The sequence below is a fragment of the Pongo pygmaeus genome, chromosome 3 (genome assembly GCF_028885625.2).
Source record: "Pongo pygmaeus isolate AG05252 chromosome 3, NHGRI_mPonPyg2-v2.0_pri, whole genome shotgun sequence".
Classification (NCBI taxonomy): Eukaryota; Metazoa; Chordata; class Mammalia; order Primates; family Hominidae; genus Pongo; species Pongo pygmaeus.
This window is the reverse complement of record NC_072376.2, coordinates 85,602,261-85,615,703: the sequence shown is the minus strand read 5'-3', so window position 1 is coordinate 85,615,703 and position 13,443 is coordinate 85,602,261.

The following is a 13,443-nucleotide window of genomic DNA, read 5'->3' as shown; positions in this document are numbered from 1 at the left end:
GCTACTAGGGCACACATTTAAACAAAAAGGGTTTACCATCAGTAGCACATCCAGCAAATACAAACATTTATCATAGTGTAAACAAGGTCTTCAATGCTAATCGAGTACAATTCCCATTCATTTGTTAGTTTTTGTTCATTTTCTGCTATGTGTGTCTCTCCTAGGTTTTGTCTCCTAAGGAACATGTTGACAAAACAGGCCTTGCTCACGTACTCTCCAGGAAGACGTAGCAGCATCCTTGTTTATCCGTTTAGATTCCAGGATAGTATTTACAAAGTGTAGTTCTTCTACTCTTCCTCAAGGGGGACTTCACTCAAATATATGAAAGCCAAAGTATTTGTTATGAAGGAACACCTGAAAAGCAATAGTCATGAAGTATTAGTTATGAAGAACTGAAATAGAGTTTTATGAAGCAAACTATATAAGCTTGCCCAACCATGGGCAAAATATCCCAAAGTCTTTCACAGTGTCTGGTTCATAGTCAGGACTCAGCTACATTTGATGAATGAATAATAAATGTATTTGTTCCAATATGGGTTTAATGTAGAGAAAGGGGTTACATTTGGCAAATCCCGGATTCTATAAAGTCTGAAATCTTTATAACTTTACAAAACATATTTCAGGTTTTCTGATATAGATATAGATATAGATATAGATATAGATATAGATATATAATCTTCAAGGCCAAGTCATCCAATCTGATCATCTCATCAAAAGATTGGAGGGGACAAATGTAAAAATGCTTGGCAAATGGTAGGCCTTTACTAAATTATGATTATTTCAATATTACAAATATATATATATAAATACACACATAACTACAAATAATATGTACACATCAAGCCAATGTATGTCGTGTCAGCCACCAGTTCATCAAGATGTCGATGCGACTACACCAGGAGTAACAACTTTTCTATCAGTCCAGGTCCTATTCAGACTTTTCCTCTGATATTATGCTGGTTTTGTGTCATCCTCCAATCTCCTTCCATATTCTGCCTTACTGAGCAGATGTCTGCCATTCCATGCCATATTATCAGAGAGGCAGTATACCACAGTATTAATCACGTAAAGTTGGGGAACAGGTTTGAATTTTTGCCCTGTCACTTAGCTACATGACTTTGGGTGAGTTAATTCATTTCTCTGGGCTTTATCTTTATCAACTATAAAATAAGGATAGTGATAGTACCTCCTTAATGGTTAAATGAGAATTAAATAAATCAATAAATATAAATGCCTCAGAACCGTGACTTGCACAAAGTAGCACTCAATAGATGGAGTTTTATTTATTCATTCAACAAAATGTTAAGTCTGCATTCCAGGCACTGTTTTTGGATGGGAATAATCAGCAACAAGAGACAGGCATCATGTAGCTCTTGTTGAGCTTACTGCCTAATCAGAGAAACAGACAATTGTATCAGTAATCACAACATGATGTGATGGATGCTGTGATTAGTAGAATGAAAAGAGGAACTCCTGACATCTTTGGAGGGGTCAGGTAAGGCTTCCTGGAGGAAGTAACATCTTCGTGGAGATCCGAAAGAAAATTAGAGGTGGGCCAAATAAAGAGGGAGGGTATAGTGTTCCAGGAAACGTAAAAGGCAGTGGAAAAACCAACCGGTAAGGGAAAACAACGCACACTTAGGGAATGAGAGAAAATGCAGTTTTGAAGAGGCACAAAGTTTAATAGTAGAAAATACTAGATATTGGGAATTCCTGGCAAAGTTGGCAAGGGCCGCATCTCAAAGACTTTTTAAATGGAGTTATACCTCCTTCTGGGGCTATTATAGACAACAAAAGGGAGCTAATAAAAATCATATTTGTATTTTGAAACTGTCTCTTTTGTTTCAAAAGGGGATAAGACTATGATAAGGAGACCAGTTAGGAAGTTTTCGCAATAATACTGTCAAATAAGTGGCCTGGATAAAGCTGAGTGGTATGAATGAGATAAAGTCAAAGACTTAGTAACTAAGTACATGTTCAGTTTTGGATATATTGAGTTTAAGATAAAGTGACCAGTTTACCCAAACAGTCCTGGCTCTATGCCTATTGACTTAGTGTAATTATTAATCAGGCTCCCTTTTCACTCTCATCTCCCCATAGGTGGGATGAGCACTGGGCTAAATGTAATTAGATTTTAAGGAACAAGAGGACCCTATGTGCTACAGGACACATTTTAGGAAACATTCCAGGCAAAACTCCCTGGTTTGTATGTTGAAACGTCTTTAAGCCCTCCAAGTGGAGGGGTTGATGTGCACTTGAATACTACTTTTGATCTTCTGGAACAAGATTGAGGCTAGAGATAGACATTTGGGAATCATAAGCTTGCAGACAGTTATTGTAGTCATGTGAGTGGTTGAGAAAAATAGATAGTAGTGAAAAGAGAAACCATGAAGAACAGCAAATTTTCCAAGACAAGCAATAAAGAGGAGCTTTGAACCAGAGTTTGTATACTAACAGCAAACAATCCTCAATCTATATGTGTTATTGCTCAAAGTTTAGTCCTAAGTACAGAGTTCACAGCAATGCTTTTGCATTGATGTAATTCTGATGCCGTTTACTTTTTCATAAGTCTGTGAAACCACTCAGAAGCAACATAGAACAGTAAACTGAACTTTGGTATTAGAAAGATTCAAAACTGATTTAAATCTAATTGTCTTATGGTCAATTATTAGCTATATGACAGGCAAATAATTCAATCTGATTTTTAATTTTTCTCATATGTCATGAAAATGATCTATCCCCTGAAGTTTATTTTGATATATAAATGGAATAATATCTTCTAAATGCCTGGTACTTACAGACATTAAAAAATGACAGTAATTATTATCATTATTAGCATGATGTTAGTGTTAAATATTAGATATATTCTTCTTCAGAACAGTTGAGTTATACGTGTAGGTTGTGAGAAAATTCCTTCTCTTACCTCACTGTTTCTGAGATCCTTTTCATTTTTTGTTTGTTGGATTGGGTTGTTGGTTAGTTGAAAATGTTTTCAAATCTCCACTCTCCTCCATCAATGCTTGAAAAAAATGTACCCAACCCTTAAGGTCTATTCAAATAATTATCCATGAATGTATTTCTGATTAATCTCTAGCTAGAGAAGAGCCCTCTCACCTTTGACAACTTATTAAACCTTTCAGATTATTTTCTCATGGAACCTCTTGTTTGATGGTATATCATAGTCATTTGTAAGCTATGTAATTATTCCTGGACCATTAACTTCTTAAATTCAAAGACTCATCTTTGTGATTCCTGTGGTCCCGAAGAAAACATTTATCACAAGCATAAATAAATAGAAATAAGTATCTTTATAAATAGAAATTGAATGGTCCCATCCCTACCCTCAGATTGTTGTACTAAGGATTTATATACTAATTGTCCTCATTCATTGATACAAATGAATGACACATCTCTCATACTCATCTCACCACAGAACATTATTGAAATGTTTATATTTATATTTTCTCAGACATTCAAGACCCAGAGGCCCCAAAACAGATCTGAAAAGAGGACAGTACTTAGGGCCTTGGGAAAAAGTCAGTGAACCCTGTTGCAAGTTGCCAAGCTTAAAATAAGCCCCATAGAACAGATATAGCCCAAGTGTCATGAGATGGACATCCTCAAAGTCCTCCAGCCCATAGTCTGTCCCTTAATTCTTAAGAAACGAGAGGGAGAGAGAGAAAGACATTTAACCCAATGCTTATCTCACCTATGGGGAGAAAACGGAATTACCACCACCACCCCTACCCCCATATTTCTGAGAATTCAGTGATAGGGGAGTAAGGACTGCGTTTATCCTTTGCATCATTGGTCCTTATTTCCTCTTGCTGTTAAATTCTCTTTACCAAATACTCTGTCTTTTCTCCTTTACATGCTGTTTCTTCCCTGCCCTAAACCCCAAGTCAGATAGTCCCCAAACACTTTTTCAAAAAACCCCCACCACAAGTTTGTATCAAGGAACCAGGCATAAAACATAAAAAGATCTCTTCCACTCGTATCAATACTGCCTGACTCTCTTCTTGTAGAGCCCTGACCGACCTCCTTCTTGCTTGCTCTCTCTCCCTCTCCTTTCTTAATGTCTTCCCATCCAGACCCAGCTTCTATATTCCCCTCCTATTACTGTTTTTAGGCAGAACAAACTATCCCTCCCTTTGTTTAATTTGAGCCTATCTATCTGAATCATGCTCTAGAGTACGAGACTTCACCTTTCTCATTTACTGCCCCCCAAAAGCTATTATACTTATAAATAAAAAAGTATTTGCTTAAAAAAGAAGACCATTTCACTTTATCAAAGGGAACTTGTCCCTAGTTTGTAAAGGGAAAAAAAATACATTTTTTTCTCCCTCCCACACGGGAACAAACTCAAAGGAGTCAGTCAGATTAGGCAACCGATCTTGCCTGCTAAACTTAAAAGGATAGAAGTGCCTCCAGGTCAGCAAGGTGAACTAAGACATCAATATCGGTCATGCAGAGATAGAGCAAAGTAAGTCAAGGGCCAACTGAAAATACATTTTACAAAAATCTGTGTTACATTAACAGCATTTCTTATTCTGTAAGTTGGTTGCCTATGCTAGGCTGGGCATAGCTCCTTAAAACAGCAGAACTGGTCCACGTGCTCAAATAGACTGTCAACTGCTTGAGAGAAAAACACTTTTAAAGCATCTCCTAGAACAATAATTTGAACAGAAAATAATACTTCCTAAATCTTTTTTTGTAATGACTTTTTCATATGGACTCCTTCTCTTCCCAGCTTCTATAGCCATGACAGGGTATGAGAAATAACAAAGGGTGTCCATGGCCATCTGCCATCATTGGCATCATTGCTGAATACAAATACTCCCTTTTCTTAATGTCTTGGTCCATTAGATCATTTGTGATACCATAACAAAACACTTGAAACTGGGTAAGTTGAAAACAACAGAAATGTATTTCTCACAGTTTCAGAGACCAGGAAGTCCAAGATTAAGGCACCAACAGGTTCTGTGTCTGGTGAGGACTGTTTCTCATCTAGGTGTCCCCACAAGGCAGAAGAAAGGGAATGCCAAAAGGGCACTAGGGAACCCTTCAGCTTCTTTTATAAGAGCATTAATCCAACCATGAGGGTGGACTAATTACGTCCCAAAAGGCTCCATCTCTTACTGCTATCACACTGGATATTATGTTCCGACTTGTAAATTTTGGAGCGACACATGCATTTAAACTATAGCATTTCACAAGGTTCAGTGATGGCTCATTGTTATAGAAGTTTCTGAAAAAATTCCTTACTTAGTCAAGAGATTTCACTGTCTGTTATGGACTAGATGTTCGTGTCTCTCGCTTCCCCTTAGCAAATTCATATGTTGAAGTCCTAACCCCCAATGTGATGACACTTGGAGATGGAGTCTTTAGGAGGTAATTAGGGTTCGATGAGATCATGAGAGCAGGAACCTCGTGATGAGATTGCTACCCCTATAATGTCAAAGAGCTTGCTTGCTTTCTCTGCCATATGAGGACATAGCAAGAAGGTGGTCAACTATAGGCCTGGAATAGAGCCCTCACCAGAAACTAAACTTTGCCAGAATCTTGATCATAAACTTTCCAGCCTCCAGAACTATGAGAAAATAAATTCTGTTGTTTAAGTAACCCAGGCTATGGTATTTTGTTTTGACGGCTTGAAAAGACTAAGACACACACACACACACACACACACACACACACACACACACACACACACACACACACACACAGGGAAAGAGAGATAGAGAGAGAATTGTCAATATATATTCTTATCATAGAAAATATATAGAATAAAAACCAGAATTATTATTTATTATTCTTAAGCAAGTCATGCCACTTCCCAGAAGATAGACTATTTCTAAACAAGCTCTGTTTTATTTAGAGAAATGCTCTTATTTTTGATGTTCCTAAAAAAGAATAAGAACATATGCGTTCTCTTGTATTCTGCGGGATGTAAGAAATTTGTGAGTGGATTTTACTGTGGCCTCACAATTTCTGTCATTTAAAAAAGTCAGAAGCTAGGTCAGAAGAAATCTCCACTGTCATTCTCAATGCCTCCTGGTCATCTTTGCATTGAGTCAGTATTGTCCAAACATGGAATCTGTTGTCTGCCCCATCACAAAGTTAGGGAGGCCAGCTGTGTCATCCAAGACTGTTCTGAGTATAGAAGAGCCAATCCTTCAGGCAGTGGAAAGAATAAGTAGAGCTAGTATTTGGGTGTTGTTTGTGGTGTTCTACAATTTTTTTTTCTATTACAGTTTTTAAAACCAAGAGATCATCTTTCCTATAGTGCAGAAGCATCCTAATTTTGGCACATAGTCTTCTTGGCAGCCATTGGAGCTAAACTCTATGCTCTGCTCCTTTGTAGGCTCTGCTCTAATGTCCCAGTGCCAAGCCCAAAGACATGGGATAACCTCATTGGAAGCTTGAGAGCATGTGTCTGCCTTGCAGGTGTCCTCTTCCATCACTTGAAGGTATTTGTGACTCCTAATACTCAACTGGATGGCTCTTCAAGTCAGCAACCAAATTACTCCACCTGAGGTAGATGAGGACCTCTCCCCACACAAACAGGATGGACTTCCTCTATTTGGTATTTACAACACCCCTTATTTCAATTCTTATTTCAAATAGCTCCTTATTTCAATTCGTCCCTTGACACTCTTAGCTGGGGTTTTAAGAAACCAGTCTCCAGGGCACAGATATCAATTGAACAAATGAATAAAGATTTTTGCAACAAAAAGAACTGAGTGAGACCTAAGTGGAGACAGAGAGTAAATATGGAAAAGTAATTTGTTCATTTGTATGCAGTATTTTTCAGACATTGTCCAAGTAACTGCTTCACACTCTAGTGTTGAAGAAATTACACAGCATACACATGAATTAAGTAAAATGGGCAAATGACTATTACCCCCCCGTACATCAACCATCACACATAACATTTTATTAACATAAAATATTTCATTGGTCAGAAGATTCTACCTTCCCCAACAGATAAATATCAAAATGCCAAAGTTCTTTTTTTGGTGCCATCCATGTATTCATGTATTTGTTCATCAGTTACTCACACGAGAGAGATAATTTGGATAATTCTAAACCAATTAAAGTGATACAAAAGCAACACCACCATATGAGACATTACTATGTCTGCCACCTTTGGACACGCAGTTCTTGATACTTCTTAATGTGGAGAAATTTGTATTATTCACATTTGAAAAATAAAATTAATCATGGTTATTTTCTTAAAGCACAAATTTTCATGATTCAAATATTTATAAAATTCAATATACTATATATGCTATTTTGGAAGTCCAGGAAATTATTGCAGTCAGGATTCTGTGATTTGTAGTTTAGCATATTTAAAGCCCACGGTATAAATTAATTTATTCATCTAATTTTAATTGCATACTCACTATGTACCAGGTTACACTAAGTACCAGGGGAGATACATGGACTTCTAATTCATGATCCCTTCTGATGAGAAACACTATCTAGTTGAAGAGAGACATACGTAATGAACTGATACCATTAAATGAGTCAGCTTTCAGGGTTCAGAACCTTGTGTGTTCAAATTCAAGCCCTAGGATTCAGATCGTATATATTTAAAGTAGATATAAAATCTACAATTATTATAATAAAATATAAATGTGGATATTAACATGAATTTTTTAAAAAGAATGTGAGCGCTGCAATAAGTCAGGTTCAAAGAGTCAAAGACCATCAGGAAAGAAATGACCAACTCTGTTCAGAAAAATTTCCTCAAAGAAGGTAACATTTCAGCTGGATTAAACAGATGAAAAAGACAAAGAAAGACATTCCAGATAATAGGAACTCAAGCATGAAAAGCATGGTGTGCTAATGAATAGTATGAAGTTCAAACTGATTAGGGCATTGAAGGCAGGAAGAAAAAAGAGATTGGAAGGGTAGTCAGGTCTGGACTTTGTAAAGTAATTAAGAAGAGCAAAGAGACTTGTTAGGTCAGAAGGGAAAGGTAGGAATGATGGGCTTCCATGTGTAGTTTCCATGTATCCAGCACATCTGTCACAAAATAGCTGTCTTATCACCATCTCAGCTGCCCTTTCATAAACCAAATCCCTAAAATGTTAATATTAGTAACAAAAGTAACCCATGTTGCTAAATTCCAGGAGGCACCCTTCACATTTTATTTTACATTAATAGTGCCCTCTGATTTATGCAACACCAGCATGCACTCATGTAAAGTATATTAATCTATTAAGATTTAGAATAACGAGTATGGAAGCCAGACTGACATAGTTGCTTACTGTCCAATTGGTGCACATGAAGATTCTTCTTAATGTTCAGGCACCCTCTCTTCCTGTTCAGGTCTACCCTGTTGGTACCCTGTTGGTACCCTGATGGTACCTATTGGTACTATCCTGAGGTGAAACTATCTTCTTTATTGTCAAATGCATTTCATTCCAGGCTAACTTTATATCTCCCATCTCAAAAAAACAAAGTAGCAATGCTGTTATTACTCAAGACACAATGTCTCTTTGGAGGTTGTTTGTACTGAAACAAATAAATCTTCTTGTCTCTACAGTTCTCTATTACCATTGATTTAATTTAAAGCTGGTTACATCATTATTTATGTTGCATCATCCATCACGTCACCCTCAATTCTGGCTTCCAGTGACTCTTGTGTTTCACTGATAATATGCACAAATGCAAATCTCTGTCATGTTAAATTTACTACTCAGACTTTCTTAATATAAAGAGAACAACACATTTTTCAACCACATTTTCTCCTAAATTCTTAGGATGTGATCCCAGCATTTCTACAATGTGACCTATTTTAATGTTACTTACACCCCTGCCTTCCACACACAACTACCAACAGAAAGAATAGGTGAGAGGCCTAAGGTGAAACAAAAAGAGTGTTCACATTCCCCCAAGAAATGTTTGGCAGGACTTTAAAACCAACCCAGGGAAGCATAATGTAACCATGTTGATGGAGGCAAGAGAGTACATCCACTGGAAGGGTCCACTGGTATTGCAAACCCATGGTCTTCAAAGCCCTTAGAAGAGATAGGCATGGTCACCTTCAAAGACTGCATGACAATTGATGTGGAATCTGTAGAGAAATGGAGTGACCACCCTGGTTACCTGTGGCAGAGAATGCACTGGGTAAAGGATATCTGTCACCACTGCTGCTACCTTTATGTATTGTAGGCAAAGCCTACTTAGGTGGAAAGAGCTACTGGGTGGCCCACACATACAGCTCAAGCCCAAAGGCAAGTCAAAGGCCAGAGCCCTAAACTTATTTTGTGTTCAGTGTGAATGAGCCACCCAAAGTCACCTGTCATAACTTCACAGAAGATGGTAAGGCAAAAATGGAGCTGACCTACATGACTTTGGAGAATAATGTTTTGACTGGAAACCGTATGGCTAAAGACAAAAGGAACTGTACATAAACACTGCACTCTAGTTAGTAAATTTGATTTTCATGGAGGAATGGGTTTATAACTCTGAAACTCCTTTACATGCATCCTGAGGTGGAAGAAATGGGTAGATGGAGGCTAGATAGTAGAAGAGAAGTTTCTTGCTGTCATAGAGGCAAGGAGGAAGCCTAGAATAAGTACTGTGGTTCTGAATTAGAGTCAGAGACATCAGTATGAACTCATCATTAACCAGAAAGATAGCTACATAGATACAGAAATAATTACAGTTATGTTTGTGTGTGTATATTCAAATGAAGATATGAATATTAGTATTCATACCTACCTTTCTTAGCTCCATCCAAAGTATAGAGACGTGTCAAAGGGATAGGGGAGCCAACCAAAAAGAGCCCCCAAAGCTGAGATAATTTGAGCAACTAAATAATGTGGCATTGAAATATAACCCAAAGTATATAATATATATGAGTTTATACTGACATAAATGAACAATTAAATAACAAATCTTTCTTACGAAAATATAAATAAGTCATGTAGCTACTCCCACTTTCAGGAGCTTATCCCTCTCCCTCTTTCAGTGTGGGCGGGATTTCATGACTTGCTTCCAAAAAATAGAGTATGGAAAGGGAAAAGTGATAACTTTACGGTGAGAAACCTGGCAAACACCACCTTAACCAAGTGATCAATCTTAATATCCCCATGATAAATCATGTTGATATCATATCATGTACCCTCCAATATTGTATGAAAACAACATTTTACACACACACACACACACACACCCACACGCACAACACATCGATATGCCTGCACCATTGGTACATTCTGGTGTACCAATCTTCCACACTGTGCAGGAAACAAACAAACAAAAAAGCCAGCAAGCCAGAGTGATGCACTTGCCAGACCACTCTGAAACTACAGCAGTGGGTCTGGCTCTATAGGCTCAACTGTCGAGTTCCTCTGGGATTCTGGTCAACTCCATGGGAAGTGGGGAAGCTGGAGCTCAGGGTTACCATATTTGGAGGAATCTTTTTCCAAAAGTTTTAAGTTCCTCTTTGGTCCCTGAGACTGGCTAGGGTGGCGTTGCTATTGATACAGGGTGCCCAGACCCGGTCCTCTGTGGGTCCAGTTCAGTGACAGTGTTTTATTGAACATTTTCTAGGTCCATCTCTGGGGCCTTTGACCAGCAAGGGCCCACTATCTCCATTTCTCTTTTTCTGAGCACTCTCTGACTTTTGTGATGATTGCAACAAATGTGAAAAAAAAAAATGTTTGATACATTCAACATGGACCAAAGTGGGGTCTGCTTAGGGACAGGGGAGTGGAATGGTGGGGAGCGCAGAAACATTCCAGCAATAGAAAGAAACTTTTTGTAACTTGGTACTAGAACCTTTTGTAAGCACCACACTTAAAATGAAACTGTTAAGCAGTGTTATTAAGAACAAGTTGTGGAATAGCATGTACAGTATGAAACCAATTTGATAAAAATTTTAAAAACACAAATTAATAAGGATAAAATGACTAAGTATGTGAATTAATAGACAAAGATCTAATAGGCCTGTAAATTCATAGACAAAGGTCTGATAGACTTGTAAATTTATAGACAAAGGTATGATATGAGTTACCTCTGGGAACAGGAAAAAGAGGCCCAGAATAATATTTTAGTGTTTTACAAGAAACATTCACCCTCCAACTCCTCCAGCTCATCAATTCAGTAGACCTTCATCACTTCTTACTGTATGTTTCTCCAGGTATTCTAATTCCCTCTTCCAATAAGGCTTCTCCAAACTTCTTACACTCTTTGGGTGTTGTTATTCTAAACTGTCTTAAATTTCTTCTAAGATCACTTTTTTCCCCCAATTCTGTCAACCACACTTATCATCATCTCTATCTCCTTTGTTCCTCAAAATTTCTTATAGTGTCTGAATAGTAAAGAAAAGCCATGTTTTACTTTTTTGGCATATAATAAGTATTTAATAAATTAAACACCTACAGGACAAATGGCCCTGAAAATGCTGTTGAGTGATGGTATAACATTGCATCATATGGGTGTTTTGTAATATTACTAGCTATTGTATATTTAAATTTTTTAATTTCCATAGGTTATTGGGGAAGAAGTTGCGTTTAGTTACATGAGTAAGTTCTTTAGTGGCGATTTGTGAGATTTTGGTGCACGCATCACCCATCACCTGAGCAGTATACACTGGACCATGTTTGTAGTCTTTTATGAGTCCCCAAAGTCCATTGTGTCATTCTTATGCCTTTGCATCCTCATAGCTTAGTTCCCACTTATGAGTGAGAACATATAATGTTTGCTTTTCCATGCTTGAGTTACTTCACTTAGAATAATAGTCTCCAGTCTCATCCAGGTCGCTGCAAATGTCATTAATTCATTCCTTTTTATGGCTGAGTAGTATTCCATTGATATATATATATATATCCATAAACACAATGGAATACTACATATATATGGATATCCATATATATGTATATCCATATATATGATGTGTATCAATCAACGAGTGGATAAATATGTATATATCATACATATACATATATACATATATACACATATATATACATCAATATATATGATGTATATCAATCAACGAGTGCATATATATATATATATATATATATATATATCACTGTTTCTTTATCCACTCGTTGATTGATGGGCATTTGGGTTGGTTCTGCATTTTTGCAATTGCAAATTGTGCTGCTATAAACATGTGTGTGCAAGTATCTTTTTTGTATAATGACTTATTTTCCTCTGGGTAGATACCCAGTAGTGGGATTATTGAATCAAATGGTAGTTTTATTTCAGTTCTTTGAGGAATCTTCACACTGTTTTCCATAGTAATTGTACCAGTTTACATTCCCACCATCAGTGTAGAAGTGCTCCCTGTTCATTGCATCCATGCCAACATCTACTATTTTTTTATTTTTTTAATTATGGCCATTCTTGCAGAGGTAAGGTGGTATCACAGTGTAGTTTTGATTTGCATTTCCCTGATTATTAGTGATGATGAGCATTTTTTCATGTTTGTTTTCAGTTTGTATATCTTCTTTTGAGATTGTCTATTCATGTCCTTAGCCCACTTTTTGATGGAATTTTTTTCTTGTTGATTTGTTTGAGTTCATTGTAGAGTCTGGATATTAGTCCTTTGTCAGAAGTATAGATTGTGAAGATTTTTTTCTCACTCTGTCGGTTGTCTGTTTACTCAACTGACTGTTTCTTTTGCCTTGCAAAAGCTCTTTAGTTTAATGAAGTCCCAGCAATTTATCTTTGTTTTTATTGTATTTGCTTTGGGTTCTTGGTCATGAAATCTTTGCCTAAGCCCATATCTAGAAGGGTTTTCCCAATGTTATCTTCTATAATTTTTATAGTTTTAGGTCTTAGATTTAAGTTCCTAATCCATCTTGAGTTGATTTTTGTATAAGGTGAGAGATGAGGATCTAGCCTTAGTCTCCTACATGTGCTTGCCAATTATCCTAGCACCATTTGTTAAAAAAGTTGTCCTTTCCCCACTTTATGTTTTTGTTCGCTTTGTTTAAGATCAGTTAGCTGTAAGTATGTGGATTTATTTCTGGGTTCTCTATTCTGTTCCATTGGTCTGTGTGCCTATTTTTATACCAGTACCTTGCTGTTTTGGTGACTATGGCCTTATAGTGTAGTTTGAAATCAGGTAATTTGTTCTTTTTGCTTAGTCTTACTTTGGTTCTGCAGGCTCTTTTTTGATTCCATATGAATTTTAGAATTGTTTTTTCTAAGGTAAAAGCCATGTTTTATATTCCTTACCTATACCATAGTTTTTGTTCTTTTATTCAGAATTATCGTAATGTCAAAATATTATTTTGAATGTTTATAATCCATAACTTAGAAGAGTATTAATGATTTATTTAATTAGCCCACAAGAAACTAGAAATCCTCTACTGAAGTGGAATAAGAGAGAGCACTGGAACTTCCACAGAACCTACAGAATTTTCAGGATAGCAACACATCTTTGAAAAATAACAGTGCTGGACCACTCTA